The sequence below is a fragment of the Vulpes vulpes genome, chromosome 6 (genome assembly GCF_048418805.1).
Source record: "Vulpes vulpes isolate BD-2025 chromosome 6, VulVul3, whole genome shotgun sequence".
Lineage (NCBI taxonomy): Eukaryota > Metazoa > Chordata > Mammalia > Carnivora > Canidae > Vulpes > Vulpes vulpes.
This window is the reverse complement of record NC_132785.1, coordinates 75,802,502-75,815,957: the sequence shown is the minus strand read 5'-3', so window position 1 is coordinate 75,815,957 and position 13,456 is coordinate 75,802,502. Positions and strand designations below refer to the sequence as shown.

General features: G+C 39.8%; 1 long non-coding RNA gene across 1 annotated transcript in view; it reads right to left on the bottom strand.

The window, feature by feature from the left end:
* Positions 1-7,678: 7,678 nt before the first annotated feature.
* Positions 7,679-13,456, bottom strand: part of LOC140599356 (uncharacterized) — a 110,729-nt gene continuing 104,951 nt past the window's right edge. The window contains exon 3 of the long non-coding RNA XR_012002134.1: positions 7,679-7,996. This is a non-coding gene — a long non-coding RNA (uncharacterized lncRNA). The remainder of the gene's footprint in view (positions 7,997-13,456) is intronic.

Here is a 13,456-nt window from a genome sequence, read left to right as displayed (position 1 = left end):
CATGCACCGGGAGCCTGATGTGGGATTCGATCCCGGGTCTCCAGGATCGCGCGCCCTGGGCCAAAGGCAGGCGCCAAACCGCTGCGCCACCCAGGGATCCCTCATGCTTTGTTTATAGGTTAAATTTCAAAATGCCGATTGACATCTAAACAAATGTGTTATTTTAAAAATATCTACATGAGCCTGGGCGCACCTGGGTGGCTCAGTGGGTTAAGCGTCTGCCTTCGGCTCAGGTCATGATCCTGGGGTCCAGGGATGGAGCCCGACGTTGAGCTCTCTGCTCAGCAGGGAGCCTGCTTCTCCCTCTGCCTACCGCTCCCCCTGCTTGTGCTCTCTCTCTCTCTCTCTCTAACAAATAAATAAAAATCTTTAAAAATATATCTACGTGCATCTGAACATCAAGGGAAAAGCAGAGGCTGAAAATATAAATTTAGGCCATCTGCATTTGGATGATATTTTGAGTCATGAGACCACCTACAGAGCAAGTTTAGACACAGAGAGAAGGCGCACTCAGACATACAGTGTCTGTAAAATGAGGACACGGCAAATAAAACTGGGAAGGACTAGCCAGTGAGACAGGGAACAAAAAGAAACAACAACAAAACCAACACACTGTGATTCACTGGAAACCCAATGAAGAATGTATTTCAAGAAATGGGGAATATCATCTGTGTCAAATGATACTGTGGGGCCCAGGATGGTGAAAACTAAGAACTGGATTTACCCACATGGAGTCACTGGCAAACTTAACAATGAAAAGAAACATTGTGAAAAAAATATACACAACATTCTATTGTTTTAACAATTTTAAGTGTACAATTCAGCATCACTGAATACGTGCATGTTGCTGTCAACCCTTGCCACCACCCATCTCCCCCACTTCACCTTCCCAAAATGAAGCTCTGTACCCATTTAACAATAATTCTCTTCCCGCCTTTCCCAGCACCCGGCTCTCATCTTTCTACTTCCTGTCTCGATCAATGTGACTATTCTAATAGCTCATATGAGAGAATCATACAGGATTTATCCTTTTGTAACTGGCTTATTTCACATAGCATAATGTCTTCAAGATTCGTCTGTGTTGCAGCAGGTGTCAGAAGTTCCTTCCTCTTTAAGGCTGAATAGTATTCCACTGTGTGTCTATACCACATTTTGCTTATCCATTCACCCAGCAGCGGACACTTGGATTGCTTCCATCTTCCAGCTGTTATGAATAATGCTCCTATGAAGATATATGTACAGGGACGCCTGGGTGGCTCAGTAATTGAGCGTCTGCCTTTAGTTCAGGGCCTGATCCCGGAGTCCCAGGATCGAGTCCCACATTGGGCTTCCTGCGGGGAGCTTGCTTCTCTCTCTGCCTGTGTCTCTCATGAATAAATAAATAAAATCTTTAAAAAAAGATATGTGTACAGCTTATCTGTTTGAGTCCCTTCTTTCAATTCTTTTTTGGAATACACCCAGAAGTGGAATTGATTAATCATATGGCAATTCTATGTTTAATTTTTAAAGGAATCACAGTACCATATTCCACAGTGGCTACACCATTTTATATTTCTACTAACAATGAGCAAGGGTTTCAGTTTCTCTAAATTCTTGCCAACATTTGTTATTTTCTGTGAGTGTTTAAAATAATATCCACCCGAATGGATATGGACAATGAAATATTTTTAAAGACTTTATCACTGCACAAACTTATCCTTGAAAATCTTCTATTTTTCCATTTTGTTTATTTATTTATTTATTTATTTATTTATTTATTTATTTATTTATATTTTATTTATTTATTTGACAGAGAGCAATAGAGAGAGTACATGCAGGGAGGTGGCTGAGGGAGAGGGAGAAGCGGGCTCTCCGCTTAACAGGGAGTGTGATGCAGGGCTCAACCCCAGGACTCTGGGATCATGACCTGATCCCAAGGCAGACATTTAACCGACTGAGCCACACAGGAGCCCCTATTTTTCCATTTTAACACCTTTCTAGGCAAAAATTTGTCTAGGGCAGTGAATCCCCAAGGATGCTGACACTGGACATTGATCTGGCTAAAGTATCACACTAACACAAAAATCTCTTAGCTTCTGCATGAAGTAAGGAAAGTTTCTAGCTTCAACCTTTAGATATTCACCTTTTCAACAAATACTTATTAAATGTCTGCTAGGTACCAGGTACTGTTCTAGGCACTGGGGACGCAGCACCTAAAATTTTTCTTAAGAAGGGGCACTTATATGTGCAAATCAATGGTTACCAAACTTCCAGAGACTTCTTCCATCCGAAGACCACTTCATTTGGGTATATGTTGCTTGGACCACTCAAACCCACTCATGATTAGTGTTACTTCAAACTTCTCCAGGAGAAAAATGGCATTGCTACTGAAAGGCAAAAAAATGGCATTGCTACTGATAAGACCCCAAAGAGCTTTATTTTACCTATCACAAATAAATGTTTTATCCATAACAAAAAACAAAGTTTTTAGCAGAATAATATTACAAACATTAATACTAAAGAAAATCAGCCTATGTACCACTTCATGATCACACTTTGAAAATTAAAGTTTTAAATTGGAAGTTTTACACAATAAGGTTTCTCATATATGCACCTTTTCATTCATTGGCTTTACTCCTCACAGAATCCTGGCTTTGGACAACTCTGCAGAAATTAAACCCTGTAATCCCCTTCCACAATTCCAAATAAAAGAACCTAAATATAAGGTTTTATATTGAAAATAATATAATTTAACTGAAATTTTAGGAAAACAAGCCCACATCAGATTCTTTTTAAAACTATCTGGGTCTACTGTAACACTCATACCCATGAAAATATTTTTAACTACTATGGAATCATCTGTAAAGTAGTTCGAGATATTCCACATACATTTTATCATCTTATACATCTATCTCCAACTTCTCTTTTATATTAATTTCATTATTCAAAATTAAAACTAAGATATTATAACCATAGAGAGGTTAGAAACCCATTGCAACATAATATTTAAAACAAACCTAGATGACACAAGCATTTAGAGTCATTTGTGACTTTGTCTAACCAACACAAACAGGAAGAAATCAATATAACTGCATAAAGATTATATACATTGACAAGGCATTTATATAAACTTGAACAAGTAAAACTATTTTTTCATTGTTGTTAAAGGTTTCATTTATTTATTTGAGAGAGAGAGAGAGCCAGAGAGAGCAGGAGCAGGGGGAGGAGCAGAGGGACAATCAGGCTCCCCACTGAGCAGGGAGCTGAAAGGCGGGGCTTCAGCCAGGACCCTGGGATCTTGACCTGGGCCGAAGGCAGGTGCTAACCAACAGAGCCACCCAGGTGCCCCAAAATAAAACAGTTTGATGTGTAAGGGTCATAGGATTGTGAGGAGTTTTCTCTAATTTTAATAATTTTTCAGTATATTATTTTATAATGTGATAACATAAGTAAAAAAAGGTAGGGTAGTGGATGAGGAGAGTATATGGTAGTCTTAAGGCTATTGATAGGCAGCAGTGTCTCCTCCTTCAGTGAAGTGGTGGAATTGTACTTCTCTGATACTTGAAGCTAGATTGGCCTGCTTTGGCCAATAGTGTTAGTAGAAGAACTAGTAGTTAAGTAGTAGTAGTTAGAACTAGTTAGTAGTAGTTAAGAACTAGTATGTGCTTCCTCACATTCTCTTTTCCCTCTGCCTTGACAATGGCCAACGTTCCAGACAGAGGCTGCTCCATCATTCTAGTATTAGGGCAAGAACAACAATGACGTAACACTGCTTGCAACTGCGCCTTACTAACTATGGGAATGAGAATTAAACCTTTGTTTTTTCAAACTACTAGGATTTAGGACTTTTTTGTAACTGCAGTATAACCTAGACTGTTCTAACTTCTATGGGGGCTGGGGGGAGAAACAATCCAATAAAAAAGAATTTTGAATAAAGAAAATTTATGTGACTCTCAAACTTACACAAGTCATCAGGCACAGGGTTAAAACTAGAGCCCAGTTCCAGATCTACTATCCTTTAAATTGAAACCTGATTAACTTGGTTCATCTAAAAAAAACTAAACATTTTTCCAGATGGGAAATATGATTTTGAGTTTAAAAAGCCTACTTTACTGTTATGAAATAGAATATGAAATAGAAATAACAAAAGTATTACTTTGGAGTAAAAAGTAACATCACAAATACTAACTTTCAACCCATCAAGTAAGTTTCTTAACTTCATGCTTAAAAATAAAGTTGGTCTTAATGCTCAGTCTTTGGGGGTACATTTTATCTTATCACATTATTAATTAGATATAATTTTACTAAGGCTACTTTTTTTTTAAGATTTTATTTATTTACTCATGAGAGACACAGAGAGAAAGAGACACACAGAGAGAGAGGCAGAGACACAGGCAGAGGGAGAAGCAGGCTCCGCAGGGAGCCCAACGTGGGACTCCATCCCGGGACCCAGGGATCACGCCCTGGGCTGAAGGCGGCGGCAAACCGCTGAGCCACCCGGCTGCCCTTAAGGCTACTTTTAAATACAAATAGAAAATGCTCCATATTTTTAAGTGGAAATGCTTCCTGGCCAAAAGAATCCTTTGATCTTTTAAAATGCAAAACAAATTCTGTATTAAAAGAACAATATATAATTAGATAAAGTGAGAATAAAAAGGCACAGGTTTGTTTCCCAAATACTTACACACTACCAAAGAACGTCATTAAATCCACATAGAGCAGAGTTCACCCTGACATAGTAGTATTTAGGGCTAAGCATGGGTCCATAGAACTCATCTTATTTCAGGAACGGGTAAATGAATTTGTAAAAGTCTAAAATTTCCCATCCACTATATATGTACAGTTCAGATGAAGGGATATGTTTTATTTTGAGATTTCCCTAGCGATCTTTATTGAGTATTTTCCTACAAATTACCTACAAAATCGGTGCAAAGTATAGCACAATTTGTCACAAGGTATGACAGCCATATCAAGCAGCAGCAGTAAGAGAAATTAAGGGGGAAAGAAACAGACTAACATTTCAGTTACTGCATGGCTATTCATATTTAGGCCAAGAACAACCAATCCCAAGTCACTATAAAGAAACAATGACAGTGAATCTAAATAGAAACTGAAAGCTGGTCAGATGTGCTATCTCCTAGATCACAGTTTAATCTCTACACTCTCTACAGCTCATATAAACAGACTGTTTTAAGTTTGTTTTACTTCCCTCTAGTCCAAAGAGGGTCTGGGACCTGTGTATATTTGTTCACCAATCACAAAAGGTTTTCACAGACAGCACTATCAAAATCAAATCTAATGGGCCCATCACGGCAAGATGTTAGATCTCATCTTAAATATCCCTTCACCACACACGCACTTAAACGCACAGCTTTACTTACAGTATATCTGAAAATACTTTCCAACTCAGTACTGCGGAACATTGAGAATAGATAATCGGTGACCTTATACATGCACAACTGTATAGATGCCCTTTACACTGAGCATAATTTGGAGGAAAAAGCATCCCTAGACAGATGTCTGCTCCGTGGTTTAGAAGAGTATGTGATACCATCCACACTTTTCACAGCTAAACCCTTGAAAACTGGGAGACGGACAAAGGAACCCAAACGTGAAGAGCATTCATTAAAAGATGTAAATAGCCAAGATCCGTGCTGTTTTGTTTCAAGCTTCTTTATACTGTTGAAAACAGGAAAACCTCCTGTCATGCAGGCTCTGGGATTCTCAGGGCCCAATAAAGGTTAGTGACATTTTCAATTCATGTTTGTTTTCATTCTTCTAATCATGAACACTGTGTCAGCCTGAGAAACCAGCTGAGGGTAATCCATAACCTTTTACAAGTGAAACATTAACTCACAGCTCATTCTGATGTCTTTTTAACGTGATACAAAAACAAAAGCAAAAACACGCATGATATACATGATAAAAAACAACAACAACAACAACCATGGTAGCCAAATGAGAAAGTTGGTTGAAACTTTCACAGCACAAAGTTCTACCTACTTTGAGGTCAAATATCATTCATCAACACTAACTAGCCCTAGCCTAAACTGAGGACAACTACAAGTGCAATACCCAAAGTAATATCCAAATAATCAAGCGGAAATTTCTAAAATCTAAAATTTGTCCCTTTAATTACTCATGCAATCTTCATAACATAATAGCCATACACAAAAAGTACTTTTTTCTTAATCCATTAATTTGTATAAATCCTTGGGAGATAGTCTTTTTAGCTAAATGGATGAGTTTCCAAGTTGATGAAAATATACTGCTGCTTCATCTTCCCCAATAGTCATCTCCACTGCCCTATGAGGTGCTCAGCAATATAGACTATTAGGCTCAAATCTAAATTGCAATACAGAATATGAGTCTGGTGGTGATCCCTGGGTCCTGGGATCGAGTCCTACATCAGGTACCCAACAGGGAGCCTGCTTCTCCCTCTGCCTATGTCTTTGCCTCTCTCTGTGTCTCTCATGAATAAATAAATAAAATCTTTTAAAAATTTAAAATTTTCACGAATGCCAATAATCTACCATACTGAAGTTAGGTCTCCAAAATCATCTCCTGTGAGATAATGCGTATATTTTCTCCTAGAGAGTACATTCTCAACCAGATATCTAAGAAACTGGCTTTGCCATCACAGTTGTGACTCTTTATATCAGGGAATTAAGTGGAATGGATGTCAAAGATGTAAGGACACCACGGAAGCAGCTACTAAGCAGAATCCAGTTGTGTTACACAATGGAGAAGCACTGGACCTGGGCTGTCAGCTCTCCAATATACGGAGAAGGAAAAGATCCACACTTATGACAAGTGCCAGTTTTCTATCCCAGATCAAGAAAAGACAGCAGATGAAAGCAAAAGTACCATGGTACAAGACATGATTTATTCATCAGGGATGAGTACCTTGGCAAGAAGTGTGCCAGACCATGAGGAGCCTTCTGAAAGTGTGAGATAAAGAAACATGAAGACTGTGAAGATTTATATTTTCCATCCGTTCGTCTCCAATACAGAGCATCAATGACTGAAAAGGATCCAGTGAATATAACAAAACCCAAAGTTTAAAGGAATCAGAAGGAGAAGGGCAGAAATGGGCTAGGGATCCTACTCTTTATTAACATTTATTTCATTAGCTCTAATTGCCTCATTATTATAAACATTATTATATTCATATTTGTTTCATCTCAAACTAATTTAATTGATAGAATTCTGTGTCCTTGCTATTATATGATACAATTAGCTCTCATTAGTTCACATTTCACTCATTTTCTCCTGACTGATTGCACTACATACTGATGCTCACTAATATCAATATGTAATGTAATCAGTCAGGAGTAAAATGTTGTCACAGTGTCTCTAAAACTATCACACTTATCATTCTGATTGTCTCCAAAGTACCAATGATTCTTTCTAGAATTTCTGTCTCAATAGTGTAAAATTTGGTGTTAATAATAAAAATTGTACTATACTTATTGACACATTGATTAACCATCATTTAAGTAATTAAAGAGAGCAAATTATTAATAAATTTTAAAAAGACAAACTGTCATTTGCTCATATAGCCTTCAAATCATGGAGAAGGAGGGCACCTGGGTGGCTCAGGGGCTGAGCATCTGCCTTTGGCTCAGGTGGTGATCCCTGGGTCCTGGGATCAAGTCCTACATCAGGCTCCCCACAGAGAGCCTGCTTCTCCCTCTGCCTATGTCTCTGCCTCTCTCTGTGTCTCTCATGAATAAATAAATAAAATCTTTTTAAAAATCTAAAGTTAAAAAAATAAATCACAGAAAACGAAACACCAAATATTTCCTCAGTCTTCTTAATCATAAGGTTTTTCCTTTCCTCTCCTTATCTTTCGTTGTTGTTGTTGTCGTCGTCGTTGTCGTTATGATCCTTCTGCAACCATGTGGAGAGCTTCAAGAAAGCAAGAACCTGCAGCTGATGCTTTCCATGGGAGGTGAAGAGGTCCCTCGAATTGTGCTACTGTTAATTTGCCCTTTTAGCATCTCCAGCAGGGAGTCTATAATGACAGAAGCAAAGCACAGAGATTTGTCTATCTGATTATTACATCAGAAATGCTAAAGACTAAAAGGGAAGAAAAGGGCAAAAGGCTTTTTGTAATGAATTTTATAAAAATCCATTGGGCTTTCAGTGGAGCCCATTTGGAAATGCCCTGCTAGTTTACTCAGATAAAATATACACAGAGAACCTACATTCTCCTCCTGGACTGGTTTAGTGCTATTACTTAGAATGGGAATTTGTACATACATTTATAAATAAAACACTTGCTGTCCTTTTTTCCTCCACCAAGAATTATACCCTGTATTTCCCCCACTAAACTACAGAGCATTCTGAGTGAAATAATGGCACAACAAACTCCACTGTATTATTCCTCTGAACGGAGCTCCCCAACAATACATGTATTTAACAGTCTTTTCAACTGGTCTTGAGCAAGATCATAGGTTTAAAAAAAACAACAACACCAACAACAAAACACTGAATGCCAGAAAATTTAAAGCAGCAAATGGCTTAATGGTTTTTGATTTTTGAGAAGTTCAAAACAAAAATCATTTTAAGTAAATAAAAAAAAAAAGAGGACGATTCTGCATTAGTTTCGCCAAGCTAAATCCTATCTCAAATAATGGCAGAAGACATTTAAATACCAAAGTTGCTATAATAATCCCTGTTTGAATCATGGTTTCCCTGAACTGGGCTAAGCCTTTAGACAGAAACTAATTGCTACAAACACTAATTTTCGAGTCCCTTTTGTTTCCCTTTGCAGGCACCTCTGGACGCAGAAGGTACCCAATTAGCAGAATTCATGGTCCTGATTGTGTATTGTGGGGCTAGCGTGTGAGCTGTATAAACACTGCTGATTACCATTCCTCTGTAATGGCTGATTTTTTGATTGCTTAATAAGGCCATCTATTCTGCATCAGGGCCTGGCAAAGCAGTTGGTGAAATCAGTTAGGTCACTTTTTTTCTGGTCCGAGTAGCAGGAGGAGTCTGTGATGGTAGCAGTTGACTAAAAACATAATTACAGGCTATTTAATCGCATCTGTTTCCCCACTTAACATTGTTTGTTCAAGTTAGACATAGTTAAGTAAATCAAAAGGACAATAACGGCAAAAACACGGAAAAATTACTATTACATGGTTAAAACTCTAGGGCTTGGTATAATTACAGAAAACATAGCTTGCAGTGATTTTTTTTAAGGTACTAATTTTTATTAGCTTCCATTTTGCTTATTTGGTGGTTGCCGGTTTTTTAGGATCTATTTTTTTAAGATTCCATGTTATGTAAATAACTATTATTTGTCTGGCAGGACTGATTTCATGTGAAGGGTCCTACAGGGATGATATTGTTTATTATGATGATTTTTATGTGCTCATCCACTGTTATAATTAGCCATCAAGTAACTCCTATCCCGTTATGTGATTAATAATTAATCCCATAAACACACCTTTCACTACATAGGATTGTCTAATGGATGAGTCCAAGTGAGCGTATACCCAAGGGCACCGCCATTCACTCTGAGCTGCCCCTTTCCTCCCTCTGAGTACCATACCTGTAATTTATCAATAACACAAAACTGCTCTACAATCAAAGGGATAAAACTGAAAGGCACCCAGACAGCTGAAGCTGCCAACAGGCATCGAGCCCATGTTCCGATGCCACTAAGCAGGCCATTGAATCCAGCAAGGACGATGAATCAATATCAGGTCAGCTGAAAAGAGAGGCAGCTGCTCTTTCAGAAATATACATTGCACTCAGTCCTACATAGAGCATGTTTGCACAATGACCTACAACCATATAAAGCGGGGATTTTATTAAGCAGTCCACAGCACATGTTTAAAATAACCATCTTTTGTTAGTTGATGCAACAGAGAAAGCTGTCTTTTGTAACCACCCGGCAAGACTGCTACAATCCGTTGCTTACCAGAGAAGAACTGAAGGACAGAGCCACCCTCAGCCCCCAGGTTGTCTGGAAGGGGTCTGACAAAGTAGTTCTGTGCAGGGCCCATCGGAAAGGTATGTCATTTCCTTCAAAGTCCAATCGTCTTTCTTCTCGGGAAAAGGAGACTACAATTTCAATATCAATTTTAAATGAAGCATACATACACACTTTATGAATTTGAGTGTTTGATAAATACCAGCTACCTGACAAATCCAAGTATATCTGACGGAAAATACCACTTAAACTGATTTTAGGATTTCATGTAATTTTAAAGTATCTAATTGTTCTAAATGTTAATTGTATAAAAGTATCCTGAAAACAATCAGCACAGAGCACAGTTATCACAAATACAACTAATAAAATCTCTCAGTGATCTGCCACCTTACGTAGAGAGATAGCATCATCCTACAGAACATCATGTCCAGCTCGTAGCCATTATTTGTTTAGTTTTGTTTAATGTATTTGTCTGTTTAAGTAAACCCTACCCCTGACATGGGGCTCGAATTTAAAATTCCAAGATCAAGAGTCATGCGTTTTACCAACTGAGTCAGCCAGGTGCTCTGCCATTATTTGTTCAGTGTTAAAATATTTATTGAAGGGGATCCCTGGGTGGCTCAGTGGTTTAGCGCCTGCCTTCAGCCTAGGGCGTGATCCTGGAGTCCCAGGATCGAGTCCCACATCAGGCTCCCTGCGTGGAGCCTGCTTCTCCCTCTGCCTGTGTCTCTGCCTCTCTCTCTCTCTCTCTCTCTCTCTCTCTCTATGCCTCTCATGGATAAATAAATAAAATCTTAAAAAAAATTTATTGAAGGCTTGCTGTATATCAGGCACTCTGCTTGACAGGTATTGAGGTTACAAGAACAGAACATTGAAGAGAGCATGGTGCCTGACTTCAGGCAGCTTACAGTCCAGTGATAAAGACAGACAAATAGGTAATCAGGGCAGTATGTGATAAGGTCTATGAAGGAAACATAATGCCCCACAATGCAATGACCAAGAAAGTTGTTTCAGAGAAAGCTCTTACAGACAACAGAGACTTCAATTTTTAGCTGAGTTCTCAGAGAAGGAAAAGAGTCAGTCCTATGAAGACCAGGGCCTTGTAGACAGTGGGGAAGCAGAGAATTCCAGCAGACCAAGGGCATGCACATAGGCCTGTAAGTGGGAAAGATGTCCCAAGTTTGAGGGATCAGACAAAGTCTGTTGTGACTGCCTCACAGTGGGTTAAGGGAGAGTACCATGACATGAGAAAGGGGTGGTAGACAGGGAAAGACAGCTCCAAAGAAGTCAAGGTAAGGTGTCCAGTTGAATCCAATGTCTGGCAGGAAGTTCGGTAGGAGAGCACTATGATCGGATTTGGATTTTGAAAAATAAGTCTCCTGTGAGAGAATAAATCAGATGTGGCAAGACCTGAAATGGTGGAACCAAATAGGAAGCTGTAGGTAGTCCAGGCAAGAGAGGATGATGACTAGAACTCGGGTGCAGAGCCGGATTATGGAGAGTACTGGCTGTGGGTTGTGGAGATGGAAAGAAGCAAGCACATATTAAAATATTTCAGAGATAAAATGAAAGGTTTCATGAGAGTCTTGTCTTTCCAACTAGACTGGAACTTCTTAGGAAACAGAAACTAGGGGATCCCTGGGTGGCGCAGCGGTTTAGCGCCAGCCTTTGGCCCAGGGCGTGATCCTGGAGACCCGGGATCGAATCCCACGTCGGGCTCCCGGTGCATGGAGCCTGCTTTTCCCTCTGCCTGTGTCTCTGCCTCTCTCTCTCTCTGTGTGACTATCATAAATAAATAAAAATTAAAAAAAAAAAAGAAACAGAAACTATCTTCAGGCTTCTTTGTAAACTACATCTGTGTGTGATAGTCTCTGAAAAAATATTTTTAATGTATTTGTCTGAAGTCAAGCATCAGACATGCAATTGAAAGCAGGACACTTTCTTCCTTATTTCCACCTCCCTAGCCTTTCCATCACTGAGGCTAGCTGGTCCACCCTGAAGAGAACTCACATTAATGTTGTTTTAATGAGAGAATCCTGGGACCTAGGCATCTCAGCAACAAGCCTGATGGGAAGAAACAGTGTCTTGGTGGGACAGAGCCCCAGGAAGGTAGCGAGTGGTTCCATTCCTACCATCATCTGGGGGGCGCACAGCAGACCAGCCCTGACAGCTGCCTCTGGTAGGCAGCTCATGGCCAAAGGAGGGGCTCAGAGTCAGCCAAATACCCCATTAAGATCAAAACATCATCCTGAAGACTGTACTGTTAAGTTTCTAACTGACTTCCTGCCCCTGTCATATTGAATCAGAAACTGGGGTGATGCTAAGGAATATATACACGTGGAAACATGAAGGGAAGGCTGAGAATTCACTCAGCAAGAATTTATCATGTACCTTCTAAAACCAGGCCCTAGTCTAGGTGCAGGGGTAAGGCAACAAACAAAAGTTTCTGCTTTCAAGGAGTTTATATTCTAGTATGGGAGACAGATAAAAAAAATGAGGTAAAAAAAATAACATATTCGATTAAAAAGAAAAGCAAAAAAAAAAAAAAACCCTAGGAAATGGTGGGTAGTTGGGTTTGGCTAGGACAGAGGAGTTATGGGAGGAAAATAAAGGAGGCAAGACTGAAGTTAAAGCAAGATAGAAAGCAAGTTTGTTGGGATGAGAGCTGGCAGGCTGAGAAAATACAGAGGAAATGGAAGTCATGGTGGTGACAATGAAGAGACTCAGTTGGGCATAGAGGGTCTCAGAAGAAAAGAACACTACAATTCCAGAGAATTGGAGATGGAGGCACTTTCAAAATTGTCTAAGTCCATTCCTTAACCTTACAATGGCATGAGATGTACTAGCTGTGAGCTAGAGGGACTAGCTCTGAGACTGGGTGCTCTGCTACCCTCTTCTCTCACACCCTCAATGCCTTGCTGTGATTCTAGCATCCCCGTGCCATTCTGCCTACCCGTGGCAGGAGGTGGCTCTAGAAAAGATCTCCAGATCTGAGGCCCTAGTGGCAGAGCAAATCTGAGTGACAGGTAAGATCCAAGGTGTGACTAGCCTTGTGAGTGGCTGAAGTGTCTGCAGAGTGATGAATTCTCATTCGCTAATTATCTGCTACATGCTAGCTGCATCACAACAATATCTTAGCCCTCTCAACAACCCTATAATGTAGGTATCATCCACATCCAACAGATGTAAAGACTCAAGACCCAAAGTTACACAGTTGGAAAGGATTCAAACCTGGGTGCATTTAACTCCAAGGTCCATGGCCTTTCTGTTATGCCACACAGTCTCCTAGGATATGCTCAGCATGAGTAAACCAGAGGAGGCAGAGAGGCACTGGGGAATTGGGAGTAGGGAGGTTGAGAGACAAGTGCTACTGTCCTTAATCATGAACTCATTGCAGACAAGAGGCTTGGGGGCAATGCTTCCATAGGATGTGCTGAGGTCAAGAGGTTGGCAGTGTCAATACTTTGGATGTTGAAGTTCTTGAGGATGAGTTCATTAGGCAGTATCAGCCCAAGTTCCTATGGAGAA